Genomic DNA, 15,532 nt, shown 5'->3' with positions numbered 1-15,532 from the left:
TCACCTTTATTCTTTTTAGGACCCATGATTGTCACTAAAATTAACTGTACTGATTACGACTATAATAATGTGTGTTAAGGTATCACAACCAACACATTCACAAAACTTCACAGATTCTTCTTAGCTGCATCTGTTCTGTCTTGTTTTCATTGTTTCGGAACGCATTGCCTAGCCATTCTCGAAATCTTATCTCGAAGCCCTCCGAATGACCAACATAGTGAAGTTTACGAATGTGTATTTATTACCATGAAAACAGTAAGTCTAAAACAAAAATATAAGAATTAATTACATAAAATTAATTGTTATTATTTTGTAACATCGAGGTTGCGTGATTTTAATTTAATAAAAAATATGAATTTTCTAAAAAACTTTAAATTGGCACGAATCATATTAAATCGCATCAGAAATTGATAATTTTGGAATAAAATAATCAATAACATAAAAGTAAATATTCGTATATCAAAACTTAGCAGTTAAATGGTCTATTTGCTGAAAAATTAATGATTTAAATTTCTTCATAAAATTGTACCATTCTACGCTTATTTTCAAGAATTAAAAGATAAATTCTTACCACATATGATGTCAAACTAAGCAGGAAGGCTTATTTGAGATCTTCCACACATCAGAGCGCATGTATATTCAAGCAATACATTATTTTCATTCACGTAGCTCCTCACGTGGGACTTATCAAAGGAAAAGTGCGCATCTCTTTTGTTCGTTTACAAGCCACGCGCCGCGCGGAGATAGTTAGGAATGCCGCGTAACACACTCATTCTCTAGGGAATTCTGGTGTAAGGAAACAGGGATTAATGGGTTCGAACTTGCCAGGGAATACAAGAAATACATACCGAAACACTCATAAACATTCACAACTCATTACCATGCACAATTAGGACTTCTGAGAAAAAGGTTATGCAATCAAAGGGTTGGTTATCTGTTGGGCGTTACTTATCTTAATATCCTTGGGTGTTGGATGATGCTCTGGGTTTCTTTAAAAGGTAAGGTAAAGTGTCTTATTCTGATTAAAGTTTGGTGGCTGCCGCCGAGACTTTATAGGTGGCTAAGTAAGCTGTGCTACTTACGGTGGCTGTGGCTGCCGAGCCGTGCTTTTATAATTGCTACTAAGTCATATTTTCTTCTCATGAACAAAAGAGTTACTAGACATACTATGTCTATTTCATGAACCCAATTTCAAACATAGTATTAAAATTGTGTTCTTTGCTGACAATCAATGTATAAGTATAGATAACTATCTGGATCCAGTGTTGGCGACCTTTATCGTCTGCTAGCAAATTGCTTTCTGCTCTTTTGTAGTGACTTGGCTATCTAATATTTCCTACACTATTGGCTGATATTCAAAGACACAATTGTGAGTCGACAGAGGGTCCACGGGGTAGGGACATGCAGTTCTTTAAAGCCTTCCCCCTCTATTGTTTTCCTTTTATGCTGACATTCATAGGATATTTTAAGTTAAAGAAATTAAAATCTTCAGTTGTAGAAAAAAAAGATTTTTTTTTCTTATCATTTTATAGTTTTATTTGATAAAATCACGAAACCTTTTGGATACAATATAATCACGCAACCTTTTAAAACAAATAAAAAGATAATGGGCATTATAATTATGTAAGGTTTGTGTAGAATTTCTCATACTAATTTACAGTTGGTCTACCTTTTTTTTTTCCAAAAAAAATCGCTCTTTACCTACTAGATAAGCCAGGTTTGCTGGCATCCTGTGCCCGCCAGGATGGAGATATTTAAAAATTAGCATGTATTTCTATCTAAATATCCTTGATTAATACAATTAACATAATATATTGCCAAACTTATATTTTCTTGAACATAGAGAGACTAGTAACTTATACTAGAGGAGAGAGGCAGGTATTTAGCTATTTTATTCATCTAACATTTGTGTATTTTTAACACTGATTGTCCTATCTAAATATCCTTGGTTAATTCAATTAACCTAATATATAGTTCAACTTATATTTTTTAAAACTTAGAGAGACTAGTAACTTATACTAGAGGTGAGAGGCAGGTATTTAGCTATTTTATTCATCTATCATTTGTGTATTTTTAACACTGATTGTCCTATCTAAATATCCTTGGTTAATACAATTAACCTAATATATAGTTCAACTTATATTTTTTAAAACTTAGAGAGACTAGTAACTTATACTAGAGGTGAGAGGCAGGTTTTTAGCTATTTGGTTTATGTCATATTTGTATACAATTTACTTGTATTTTCATTTAAATATACTTGTTTAATTCTGATAACCTTATATTGAGCCAATTTTCTAATATCCTTGGTTAATTTTGGTGACCTAATATATAGCGTAATTTATATTTTCTTAAACATTGAGAGACTAGTAGCTTATACTAGAGGATTGAGTCAGGTATTTAGCTATTTCTTTATGTAATATTTGTGTGAAATTAATAGGTATTTCTATCTAAATATTACAATTAAGCTAATATATTGCCAAACTTATATTTTCTTAAACATTGGGAGACTAGTAACTTATACTAGAGGGGAGAGGGGCAGGTATTTAGCTATTTTAATCATGTAATATTTGTGTAAAATTAACATGGATTTCTATCTAAATATCCTTGGTTAATAAAATTAAAACTTATATTTTCTTACACATAGATAGACTAGTAACTTATACTAGAGTAGAGAGGCAGGTATTTAGCTAGTAGATTATAAAATATTGTACACCAGTGTAATTTAAATTCCAATGTGCCCTCCCTCCCTTAAGACTAAGGGCAAAGTTATGAAAATGAAACAGGGCACTTCAAATTCAAATGTATGAAAACCTGTATCTTTCCCTGCTTTTACCTAACAGAAATTTAATATAAAACTTTTAAAAGAATTTGTTATTAGTTTGTTTAGGTTAAGTTAGTTTCAGGAATATAGAGGGAATATTGCATCTGAAGAAAAGCAATTTGTTTCCAACATTTCCGCACGTTTTGTAACGATAGCTTGATGTAACTGTTAGAAAATTACAAATAAAAGGTCGTGCAATCAAAAGCTTGGTTGTCTGTTGGGTGTTACTTAAACTTATATTCTTTAGTTGGCAGATTTGAATGATATCTACGTAGAGTGTAGACTTTTGTCAGGTTCTAATAAAATCCACACTACTTCACACTAAAGACTTTAAAATGGCGATAAATAGTGTTAATGTTTTGTATTTAAATTATACTGAAGTTTCATTCTTGAATTTTATCTGTAAAAAATATATCGCCTCGTGTTATAGACAGTTTTCCGCGGATATTTAAATGAAAAATTATTAGATTAAAACCGAAGGCCTGGGGTAACAAAACTGGTTATAATTTTTTGATTTTTTTTTAATGTTCTTGAAGAAATGTCTGTAATACAGGATTTTTCAGTATTGCTGAGAAATAGTTCCAACCCAGCGGATATTAAAACCAGATAAAAAAAATAAATATCAATAATAAATATTGTCTACCTCAGGGCTAAAATACTGGTTTTATCTTATGATATTTAATTTTAATATCCGCGGAAATCTGTCTATAATACACTGCGATAAATAACTATTATTAGCGCCATCCTACCTTTTATCTCTGTAGTATGTGTGTGTGTGTGTGTGTATTTGCACTGTACATGAATACTAAATTGTCTTTAACATGAGAACAGAGAAAGGTATCTGTCGAATATTTCAATTTAATTTTCTTCTCAGCTTCTTTACAAACAGAATCAAACCAGTTTTAGAATTTAAGAAAGTTTATGTCTTCCTTAGACTTGTAGAAAATAACTTTTTATTTCATGTGTTATACAAGAAGTGTACATATATATGTTCTATATTCATTTTGTTCCCAAATTAGATTCTTTCATAGCAGTTAAAGATACTGAGCATACTCGAGAATTTCATCTATCCTAATATCAACTGTAATGTAGTATACTAAGTATAGTTAAAATGTAAAATTATTGGAAAATTCAATTTATATGGATCATGGTGTTTATGGATAGGTATACCTTTCTATGTATGGATGTTAAGATATTTAAACCTAAATCGTAAGTAAAAATCCAGGGAGGAGACTTTGGTCTGTTTTAAACACTCGTCCCCAAAGTTTTTCAATAATGTTTCTTATTTGTTGGCTCAACAACTTTGGAGACTATTGATTTTAATTGGTTGGATTATTAGATTGAGTGTCCAAATGTTTCAACCACAAATTGTAATACACAGAAAGGTTATTTTGTGTGTCATCATCAGGGTCTACATCAATTTAACGGCCATTGTCTTATCCTTCTAGATCACTGATAATGTCTTATATATCATGACAACCCTACTATCCTTCTAAATAAAGTATTGCCTAAATAATGGAAAAAACAGGGGACCTCAGAATTAAAAAGTTCTAACCAAACAAATAGGAGTTACCAAACTTTAATCTAATTCTCAACAAAAGTTATGTATTAGGTGTCTAAAAATGCAATAAAATGTAAATAGACAAATAAATAAAAACACGGACAAAATATCAATTTACAGAAGTGGTTTTCCAAATTTCCTTTACCTAAATTACAAAAAATGATAAGAAAAAAGCTGTGTATACTGTATAGTTGTAAAAAATTAAATTGGTAAGCAATTTCTGTCTGCCCGTCTAAAGCTCAACTACTGAACCGATAGGGAAAAATAGCAACAGGTCCTGCGGTGGTTTTATGCTATTTTCTCAGTTAAATGTTCCAGTGTTAATTTTTTTTTTGATTTAAAAAAATCCCTTTGTCTTTTGGGTCACAAACGAACAAATGTGAGAATAAAAGAACTAAGAACGGATTATTTTAATCCTTGTGTGAATTTGAAAATAAGAAAAAAAGTAAAAAAAGTGTAAATACTTAAATGTTAGAAAATAATTACAGTAGAGCTAATCACAAACGGTTTATTAGGGACCCTTTAAAAATAAGGGTATCTTAAGCTTTACTTTAGTTTGGGGGAGATAGGCTACCCTTAAATTTAGTAATGTCAAGCTTAAGTAAAGATTTTGATAGGCATACTTTAGCCTTACATAAACCTCTCATAAACAAGTGTACATAAGCCTGTACTAAACCTTCCTTATTACATCAACTTGCAATAAAAAATAGGAATATTTTAAAATCTTTCTTAACTTATCCTTTATGTATTTGTTTATGTAAAATAACGTGGATTTAAAAAAAAAGTATTTCATAAATAAATTACAGTTCTCTTTGCATTATTTGTAAGAATAGAATTGTAGAAATGAACTCTTTGTATGATTAAAAGTTCATAAAGGCAAAGAGAAAAAAGTAAAAGAGGGGAATCAAGGGAATTTAAGAATGGACAAAATCAGTAGGCCTGGCCATTTTTGCTGTGCTAAACCATATTGTTGTTGCACCTCTTTCCAAACTAAAAGAATTTAAAGAAGATTAATTAACTTTTGTTATAAAATTTTGATATTAAATTGTTAAAAAAATATTTTAAACCTTTTTCTACTAATATCGTGGATTTAAAAGATTTTTATTGGCAAAGTTACTATATAATATGAATTTATGTCTGTCCATCTGAAACATTTATGGGAAATTTAATATTTGAGAAAGCCATTTTGGTTCAATTGCTTTTAATAGAAAAGGTTCTGATTGATTTGAAAACAATTTATTTTATCTTTTATCTTCATTTTAATTTCAACATTAAATGAAAATATGCTTAAAAATGATATTGGAAAAGATGTTGTCTTAACTCTTATTAGTTTTCCTCATGACATTATAAGGCTGCACCACCAATGTATTTTTCCCCTCTCTCTTTTACTTTACTTACTGCTTCTCTTTTCCCCCCAATTGTTTATATCTACCCTTTTCAACCGATTCCCCCCAATAAGTGTACCTTAATTTTGTGTTAACACTCACTAGGCCAATCCTCCCCCCACCTCCCCCCCCCCTTAGTGTTCTTCATTTTGGGTTTAAAAGTTATCATGATTGAGGCTGTACATTTGTATCTTACGTTTTTTTTCCTTTTTTCCCATTAATCTTAATCTAGTTTTTGCTACTTTAAAGATAGCATTTTATTTCTTTTCTCCCTTAATCTTGTTTTTAATACTTTAAAGATAACATTTGTTTAGCTGATTTATAAAAACTCTTCCTATCTTTTCTGTATTTAAGATAGGATACCCTAAGAAAAAATAAGGCTTTCCTTATTTTATTTAAATAATAATGAATGAAATTCTTTCTTAGCTAGACAATTTGATACATTTTTTTAACAAAACATATTGTAGATTAAATTTAACTTTACTACAACAGAAAAAAATTAACAATCTATTTGCATGAATTTGTCTATTGGATGTACTCTTTGCATTTTTCCTTTCTTATTAGAGAGTTGCTAAACAAGAATGACAACATCAATAAAAGCGAAGCTCTAAATTTGTAAACAATTATAATGTAAAATTGATTAAATGCAGGATAATGATATACACACATTTTTTAGGAATCATTATTTCAAATATAAGATCAAGATGAATAGGATAACTAAATAATTAAAGTTTTTATAAAAAAAGTTTTAAAAATCAGTATGTTTAAAATGAACATGTGGGCATTTGGATAACGATTATAGAGTTGCTAAATCGTATCTAACTATTACAGGAAACATTATTTGAAATTGATAGGATAATTCTTATATGCCTAAATTAATAATATGAGCTATCAGATACAGATGGACGGACTTTTAAAAAGAGAAGTACAAAGTTGCATTCTCTCAATTAAATTTGTCATGTAATTACATTTATGTTCCCAATCTTATTAGTATTGTTATTTTTAAAATTTTAGATTTTAGGAACCTGCCTTAATTGAATAGATATAGGACATTTAGATACACATTTTCTAATGCAGCCAATAGGAAAATGCTTTGAAAATTTTTTTTTTTTATTACCCTCACAATAAAATCTTTACCAACATTTGATGAAGGGGTAAATAATTTTTAGTAGTGAAGCTACTCTTTAGATCCAAATGTTTGTCTATCGGTCAGTTTGTCCTTCAAAGACAAAAATGTAGAGAATATGATTATCTCATCTCCTATTCAAGATATACAGCAGTAACTTTTTGTCAACACTCTCATATTAAGAAGTATAATTATCTATTAACCCTTACAGATCAGGGGGGGGTCATATTGACCCCCCCCCCTCTATTTTTTTCAATGTCATTTTTTTGTAGGTAAGATAGAGAGTTGTGACTTCATGACTTTTTAAGTTTAGTAATTATATGTCGGCAAGAGTTGATCTTATAAGGATATCTAGTCTGTGTCGGTCATGGCGTCCAGTCAAAGTCGGTTAGGTGGCACCAAAGAAGGTGTATTGACTTTTATTTTTATAGCTAGCCGGTGCTTTTAGTAAGTAGTAGATGTAAATTTTTCCATAGAATTCAGATATGCAATCGGTTTTTTTGTAGACCTCTTATTTTTAAAGTAATGTAAGTTTTTTTTAAAAAAATTAAGTCAATTTTAAGGTACTAAAATGCAACAAAAAAAAGAAAGAAAATGGCCATTATGAACAAAAATGGTAAAATCTTTAATTTGACACCTTACTTTTTAAATTCTGTCAGGTAATTATTGAAAAAATCGATTTTTTTAAACCCACAAGAATAAAAACTTTGAACTTAATTTTATCATTACCCAGGCATAAGAAATAGGCATTATATATACTGTTAGAATGAGAAAAATATTACAAATCCATTCTAAGCAAAATTGAAATAAAAAGTTTACACTATAGTATATAAACTACAATAAAAGGAATTATATAAAAATATTATGTTATATTATACAGGCAACCATCTTATTTCTTATTTTGAGAATAAAAATGGGAAGGGGGTAAAGAGGGGGTAAAGAGGGGATGAAGAAAGTGTTGCTTGTACAAAATAATATATTAGGCCATTTTTTATTTTTTTACTTTTTTCAATTTTGCTTATAATGGATTCGTAATATTTTTCTGATTCTAAAGATATATATGAACCCATATTTTTTATACCTGTGTAATGATAAAATTAAGTTCAAAGTTTTTATTCTCGTGGGTTTAAAAAAATCAATTTTTTCAATAATTACCTGACAAAATTCAAAAAGTAAGGTGTCAAATTAAAGATCTTACTATTTTTGTTCATAATGCCCATTTTCTTCCTTTTTTTTGTTGCGTTTTGGTACCTTAAGATCAACTTAATTTTAATAAAACAAACTTAATTATTTTAAAAATTGCATAACTGAATTCTATGAAAAATTTTACATCTACTACTTAATAAAAGCACCGGCTTATGTAAAAATGTATAATTACTAAACTTAAAAAGTCATGATGTAATGAAGGCAAGTGACATTGAAAAAACTAGAGGGGGGCGGCTAATTTAGCCCCCCCAATCTGTAAGGGTTAATTTCTTATTGCTCTAAGGGAAACATCCATGGTAATTGGAGTGCTTTTTAGCAGGTTTTTGGCTATAGGACTACTTCCTAGAGTATTTAACCCTTAACGGTCGGGGGGGGGGGGGGGCTTTGAACGCCCCCCCATCCGGTTTTTTCTATCTCATTTTCTGTGTGTGAAAGATAAAGAGCCCAAACTGCGTGACTTTTTAAGTTTGGGTATGACACATAACTGAGAGTTGGAATTTTTTGAATATCTCCATCCTGGCGGGCACAGGATGCCAGCAAACCTGGCAGGGTCATCCAGGTAAAGAGCAAAAATATTTTTTTGACTTAAACAAAGTATTTTATCTTGCCAAAATACTAAAATATCCTCTAGTAGCAAAAATATTTTTTTGACTTAAACAAAGTATTTTATCTTGCCAAAATACTAAAATATCCTCTAGTAGTACATCCTTATATGAAACACAGGTGTTCAAGTCAATTTCAGGTTCCAGGTATGATCCTGCAGGTCCTGATCCTCCAGGTCTCCAGAAATCTTTAAAAGGCTCCTGTGGCCTCAATTTTTGACTTAGAGACTTCAAATTTTAAACTTAATCTTTTCTTACATGTCTACATAACGTATTAAAATTTCATAAAGATCCACCGCCGTTTTCCCGCCAACCGCCGACTGCGGCGGCTGGCAGCTGCCAAGTACAGCTGCGGCCGCTGAAATTTATAATTTGACATTTCAAATATAAAATTTACATAAAGATAAACATTTTCTGCAAAAAAAATTGTTCTTCTAGCTTCAAAAATAAGAAAATTACAGCCGTTTGAAATTTTTAAGTAAAAAAGGACCTAAAAACAAAGGTTGTTAAATAAAAGGGTGAAGGAAGCGAAAATTGACTTTGACTTACTTAAGGTCGGAAATTCATCATAACACAGGGGACTTGTACAAAAAAATTTAGCCCTCTAGCTCTAATACGAACTGAGATAATATGGGGGGGCGTTGAACGCCCCCCCCCCCCCCCGACTGATTAAGGTGCGGCAAGGGGCCTGACTGTTAAGGGTTAAAGCTAAAGAATCAGGAAAAAATATATCATCTAAAAATTTTGTTGCCCAAATTATTGAATTTAAACAAATACGTCTAAATAATCTAAAGCATTTCAGAAATTTATATCATCTAAACATTTTGTTGCTGAAATTATCAAAATGAAACTTATACAGTTACAAATAAACAAAAGGGTTTGTCTTACACCTCTATATGTATGACAGAATTTGGTGCCAGATAGACCATCTAGATCTTATATATCTATTCATTGGATGTCAAAGCTCTTCCCACCTCTACCTGCTTTCTTTTGAATTAAGAACCCTTAGGCATCGCTAACTTTAATGTAAGCCTACCTTAAAGTTGTACTAAAAAAGCTTACATAAATTTGAAAGTAACCTTTATCAACCCCCCCCCCCCCCCCACCACCCTTCCCTATTAATTTCTACCTGCTTTCTTTGCAAAGAAAGGTTTAGGAATCCCTAACTATTTATGTAAAGGTAGCTTAATCCCCTCCCTATTTTCGATGCCCCTAACTTATATGAATCATCCCTTTTGATCCACTTCTCCATCAAAAATCCTAGGGTATCTTATCAAAAAAAAGGTACCTTAACTAATTTTAAAAATAATAAGAAATAAAATTCTTTCTTAGGATGACAATTTGATGTTTTTTCAACAAAACTTTGTGTGGATTATTTTTAATTTTACTATAATAGAAAAACAAACTATAAGGATAGATCATATAGAACTAAAAGCTACTCTTTGTAATAAACATATAAAATTTGTTAACATGTGGCTCTTTGTAGATTTTAATTTTAACATCTATATAAATGTTCATACATTTTAACAAAAAAGTATCATAGGTTCAACACTTGCCTATTTCTAATATTTGATTATATGTCATGTGTTTTACCTATATTTTACATGGTGCCTTTACCAAGCTAAAAAATCACTCTCTACAAAACGTTTTTTTAACCTTTCTTTATAAATCTAACAACTTTAAAGCTTAGAGGGGTTGAAGCTATTAAGTATAACACAGACAGGACTTGAAAAGAAACTACTTAAAAACTAATGAAAGCTATATAATTTTTATGATTTTTTAGCTAAAAGAACAGTTAGCTGTTTTAAATAATAACCTTTAAAAAAATATTCTACCAAGAAAGTACAAAAGTATAGTATAATGAACCAATAGATATAGTAGATCTAGATGGTAAATCGGGCCCAGTAAGTTGTGAAACTTAATAAGAAATATCCAAAGAGGTAACTTTATCCCAAGAAAGTTAACTATTTAAAGATGACTTCTTATATATGTTATGTCATATATGCTTTAAATCATGCGAGGGAAGAAATTTTTTAACCATATGACCAAAGCAAAGGCTTATCCTATGAAAGACTATTTATAGATGATTCATTTTGCGAATGATATCAAAGGATAATTGCTCTTTCTAACCAAATTTTGTTTACTTTCTAACCAATATATGGTAGATTGATCCTCCCCTGTATTCCTATTGGCTGAATTTGGGAGTATGTATCTAGATTATACCTTTTAATAATTCTTACTTGATAATTTCTTTATTGGTGTTCCTTTATTTCTTCAAATCTTGAATGACAGCTTTAAATGACTTATTTTTGATTACATTTTTTTACGGCAATGCTTCGCCTATCTATTATGAAGTGTTGATTTAGGGAAAAGAGAACACTGAAAACATTTTTTACTGTGCTAAGAAAATTGCTAATAAAACATCACATGTTTTATTTTAATAGAGAAAGAGGGGACAATGGGCTATTTATTACTAGCTTATACCAATAACGAAATTAATTTGAAAAAATCACAAACATTAACACTTGTATAGTGTCAGAACTGAATAATCAGAATATAAATGTATACGAGTCGAAGCAAAATTGTAAGTAAATTTGTTGAAAAACTGCTTGATACAGAATAATGTTTATGGACATACTTACATTTTAAGGACTTGATAGAGTTGCTTTGCTTATAATATTGTTCTTTGTTGTCCCAGGAATCAATATACCAAAAAGCAGATCAAAGGGATAATTAGATCACATAAAAAATTGTTGTTAAAAAAGTAGAAAAATCAACATGTTTAAAATGGACGTACGGACATTCTGGTGATGATTATAGAGTTGCTATGCTTTCTAAATCGTACCTAACTACTACAGGAATCATCATGCAAAGTTTGAAATCAATAGGATAATTCTAACATGCCTAAATTAACGAATAAAAGCTATCTATCTTGGACGGACCGACCCTAATTATAGAAAAGCCTCGCTTTTAAAAATCATCCTGTACAAAACATTTTGAAGCAATTCATATAAATCTAATATCTTTAGAGGGGTAGCCAAAAGATATGGTGTATGTCTGTCTGTGTGTGTAGAACTGGACTAAGAACTACGCATGAAAACAGTTTTTAGTATCTTTAAAAGTTTTTTAAAGCAAGAATAAGTTTCCTTTTTTTTAAATATAACTAATGGCATATAAGAAGCTTCCATGAAAAGAAACCTATCCATTCCAGAAGCTAGGAAGATATTTTAAACATCCTTGATTATATCTCTTTTTTTATGACCATTGTATTTACCTTCACTTTTACTTTATTTCTAAAATAGCAGCTACGCCCCCAGAGGCCTCTAGTGGCACTTTAGATGTTTTTATTTGTTAAAGTCTCTACATTACTTCTTTATTTTACGATAATTCTCTTTATGTTACAATGAAGTCTCCCATATATTTTAAATATTTTGATTTTTTGTCATTTCTCTTGGGAGGTTGGTTGTACCCTCTCCCAAAATAGTCATAAACCTTCCCAGAAACCATTATAATCTACATATTAAGGAGAACCCGATCGGTTCAGTGAGATCCTTTGGTACAGACACACAGACAAACAAACATCCTGCTACTTTAGTATACGGATTTTAGCGCATATGAAGGAACACAAATGAATATATCAATCAGTTAAATGTAGATGAAATCAGGGATCTAAAGGGATAAGACAATAGTAGATAAATTGATACCCCGCCCAAATTGAATTTTGGGATGCCTAGGCAAAATTTTTGAATTTTGATCTACCTCCCCCCCATATAAAAAAAATGCTTGGACGTCCTTGTACTGTACAATTAGTGGTTGAAACGGCTGGATATTAAGATTAATGAACATACCAATTAAATTTCGAAAAAAAGTCCCATAAGTTATTAAGCTATTGAATAAGAAAACGTTATAATACAAATTTGGGGACTAATGTAATATTTTAGAAAGCCCAATGACCCCTCCCTCCCTGGATTGAATGAGAATTTGTACTTGCTTTCTACCTGACTTAACTAGATAAGATACCTTTTATATGTTAAGTATACCTAAGTAATTTTATGTAACCCTAATTAAATAATTAAAAAATAAAATTAAAAAATATGAAAGATAAGTCTTAATTAGAGTAAAGTTTTTTTCGTCTACATAAATAGAAAAAAAGAAACATTATAAATAACTAAAAGTGTACTCATTGTAATAAAATGTGAATTATAGCTCTTTAAATGTAGAATCAAATAATTACATCTATGTTGTTGTTCATTCATTTTAAAGAAAAAAAATAATTTGCAAATGTTTAGCACACCTGCCCATTTCCAATATTTGAATATGATTTGTGTTTTTTATATATATTGGGGAGGTTAATTTACCATATTTTCTACTAAAAAAATCACCCTATAAAAAATATTTTGAAGTAACCATTCTTTATAATTATGAAAATAAAAAAATATCTTTGAAGAGGCCTTAGATGGTTAATTGCTATTATGTATAACACAGATAGGATGTATGTGGCAGAATTTACAAGGAACCGTGCTCAAAAACTTTAAAAAGATAGAAATATTTTTTTAAAATCTTTAGTTAGAAAAACAATTGGCTGTTTTAAGACATAACCAAAAAGGTACTCGTGTATCAAACCTGATTTTTCTTGACCTAACTTAATGTAACTAAGAACAAAATAGGAACCCCTAGTAAATCTCATAAGGTACCTTAAAGCTTCCCTAAGTCTTACTTAACATTACTACATTTAGGAATACTTAACAATATCTTAGAAACTTCATAGGGATACTTAACTAAAAGCTTACATAAGCCTGACATAAGAAAATACCATTAGGAACACTTATCTTCGTTCGTGATTCTCACTAGTATGTATGAATCTTATGCCACTAGTCATTTAATTTATAATGGTCTTAATTAAACTAATTTTATATATTGTTTAATGGGGATGTGATATTCGTTAATTTTTTTCACGAATTAAATCGATTAGTTTTTTTTTGCGTGGGGCATTTATTTAAATTTTGCTGACCCCACAGTAAAAAATCCTCGGTGGTATTTTTACATTAAGAGGGATTTTTTATTTAAAGAAACAAAAAGTTAACCCTTGTCTCTCGATTCTGGTACATATTGTAGACTGTGTCGTAGCTACTGTTTTGTGTGTTTATCGGGCTGTTTATTACATTAGTCCACAAAGTTTTATAATAACGTTTTCTAATTCATTGGCCTGACAACTTTGGGGAATTCAAATTTTAATTTGTTGGTTTATTAAGTTTAGTGTTCAAACATTGAAACCAATAATTTTATGCTACAGAAGGGGTAAGTTTGTGTATCATCATTGGGAATATAAATCAACTTTTTTCCACTGCCTTATCCCTTTAGATCCCTGCTTCATTAGGTATTCCATATCAACAAAATGTTTTAGAATTCAACAGAGTAACTATGAATTACTTATAATAATATTGAAACTATATCGCTCCCACCGCATAACTTTCGTCATTGTTAAACCTCCCGAAATGTAAAACACTTATTGAACCTTTTGATTGGATTCATTATTCGGTTCAGAAGTTTTCTATATAGAATAATTTTCTTTTTCATATATTCGGATGTTTAATTAATTTTATGTATCTATCGTACAAATTCCCTAGATGACTATATGTATGTATGGTGATATGGTCTAAAGAATCTCTTAAACGAACTGACTGACCGGGGTGCGATTCCTACTTATCACTTGTGTATAGTTTTATGCTATTTCAAAAGTAATAATCTTCAACTGACAACAATCCTCAATTCATAGTACTTGGGACGGAAGCAGGGATCTTAAGGGATAAGACAATGGATAAAAAATCAATATACATACATCTACATTGATAATAAATAAACCCTTCTTTAAATTCAAAATATTGCTTGAAAGTTTTGACTCTGGTAGTTAGGTTTCAAAAATAGCCAAAACTATAAAACTTTGTGTGCCAATGTAATTTGCAGTCCAATGTCACGTACCTTTCCTCCCTGACTTCAAAGTAAGAAAGTTCATAATTTCATCTAAAACAATATTTATATCAAGAAAGCAGGCGTTTCTTACAGATCTGCTCAGTTCTACAACTAATTTTAAGATAATTCTTATTTCTGCAGGGACAAGCTTTTTTTTAGTTAAAAAAGAAATCCGTGTCCTCCATTTCAATTGACTGAAATCTTGCCAAAACAGCCAATAAATTAAAAGATCTAAAGACATCCTGTTTAATCGCTGCTGCCTCTATTTTAGCTACCAGTTCAAATTAAATGAACTTCAAAATATATTTTATTATTTTGTAGTCGCCGCCTATCAATGGGCGGTTAACGATTACTGTTGATTTGTAATAATGGATATAGAATACGTGGATATTTTGACAGGGGAATTTTTGTCGTCAATTGATGTTGCTAATATAATCCTCAAATATTGGTCAAAACGTTCCTCCATGGTCAGGGGAGTTGATGGGGTAAAGCCATAAGGGGGGGGGGTGATAGAGTTACTGTTATATTAGCCAGCTAGGAGACACATTTTATCAGGATATGCGAGAATCTCTATATCCACGTATTCTTTATCCATTTTTATAACTTTCTTTCAGCTTTTTCTGACATATCTACAAATAGGTTCTGGCGCGCTGATCTTCGTAGGTCAAAAAGATGACAACATTCCTAGATTTTGGTTTGAACCTCCTTCGAAATTAATCTTTATTCTTTAGCTTGTATGTTGTAGATTTTTGTTACTACTTATTTATATTTTGAAATTTGGGAATAGAGGAATAAGACAATGGATATATTTATATGCATCCCCAAAATGATGATAAACAAAATTACCTTTTTTGTAGATTA

This window comes from Acartia tonsa, chromosome 1 (assembly GCF_053477335.1).
Source record: "Acartia tonsa isolate MP-2025a chromosome 1, ASM5347733v1, whole genome shotgun sequence".
Taxonomy (NCBI): Eukaryota; Metazoa; Arthropoda; class Copepoda; order Calanoida; family Acartiidae; genus Acartia; species Acartia tonsa.
Note: the sequence above shows the minus strand (reverse complement) of the source record.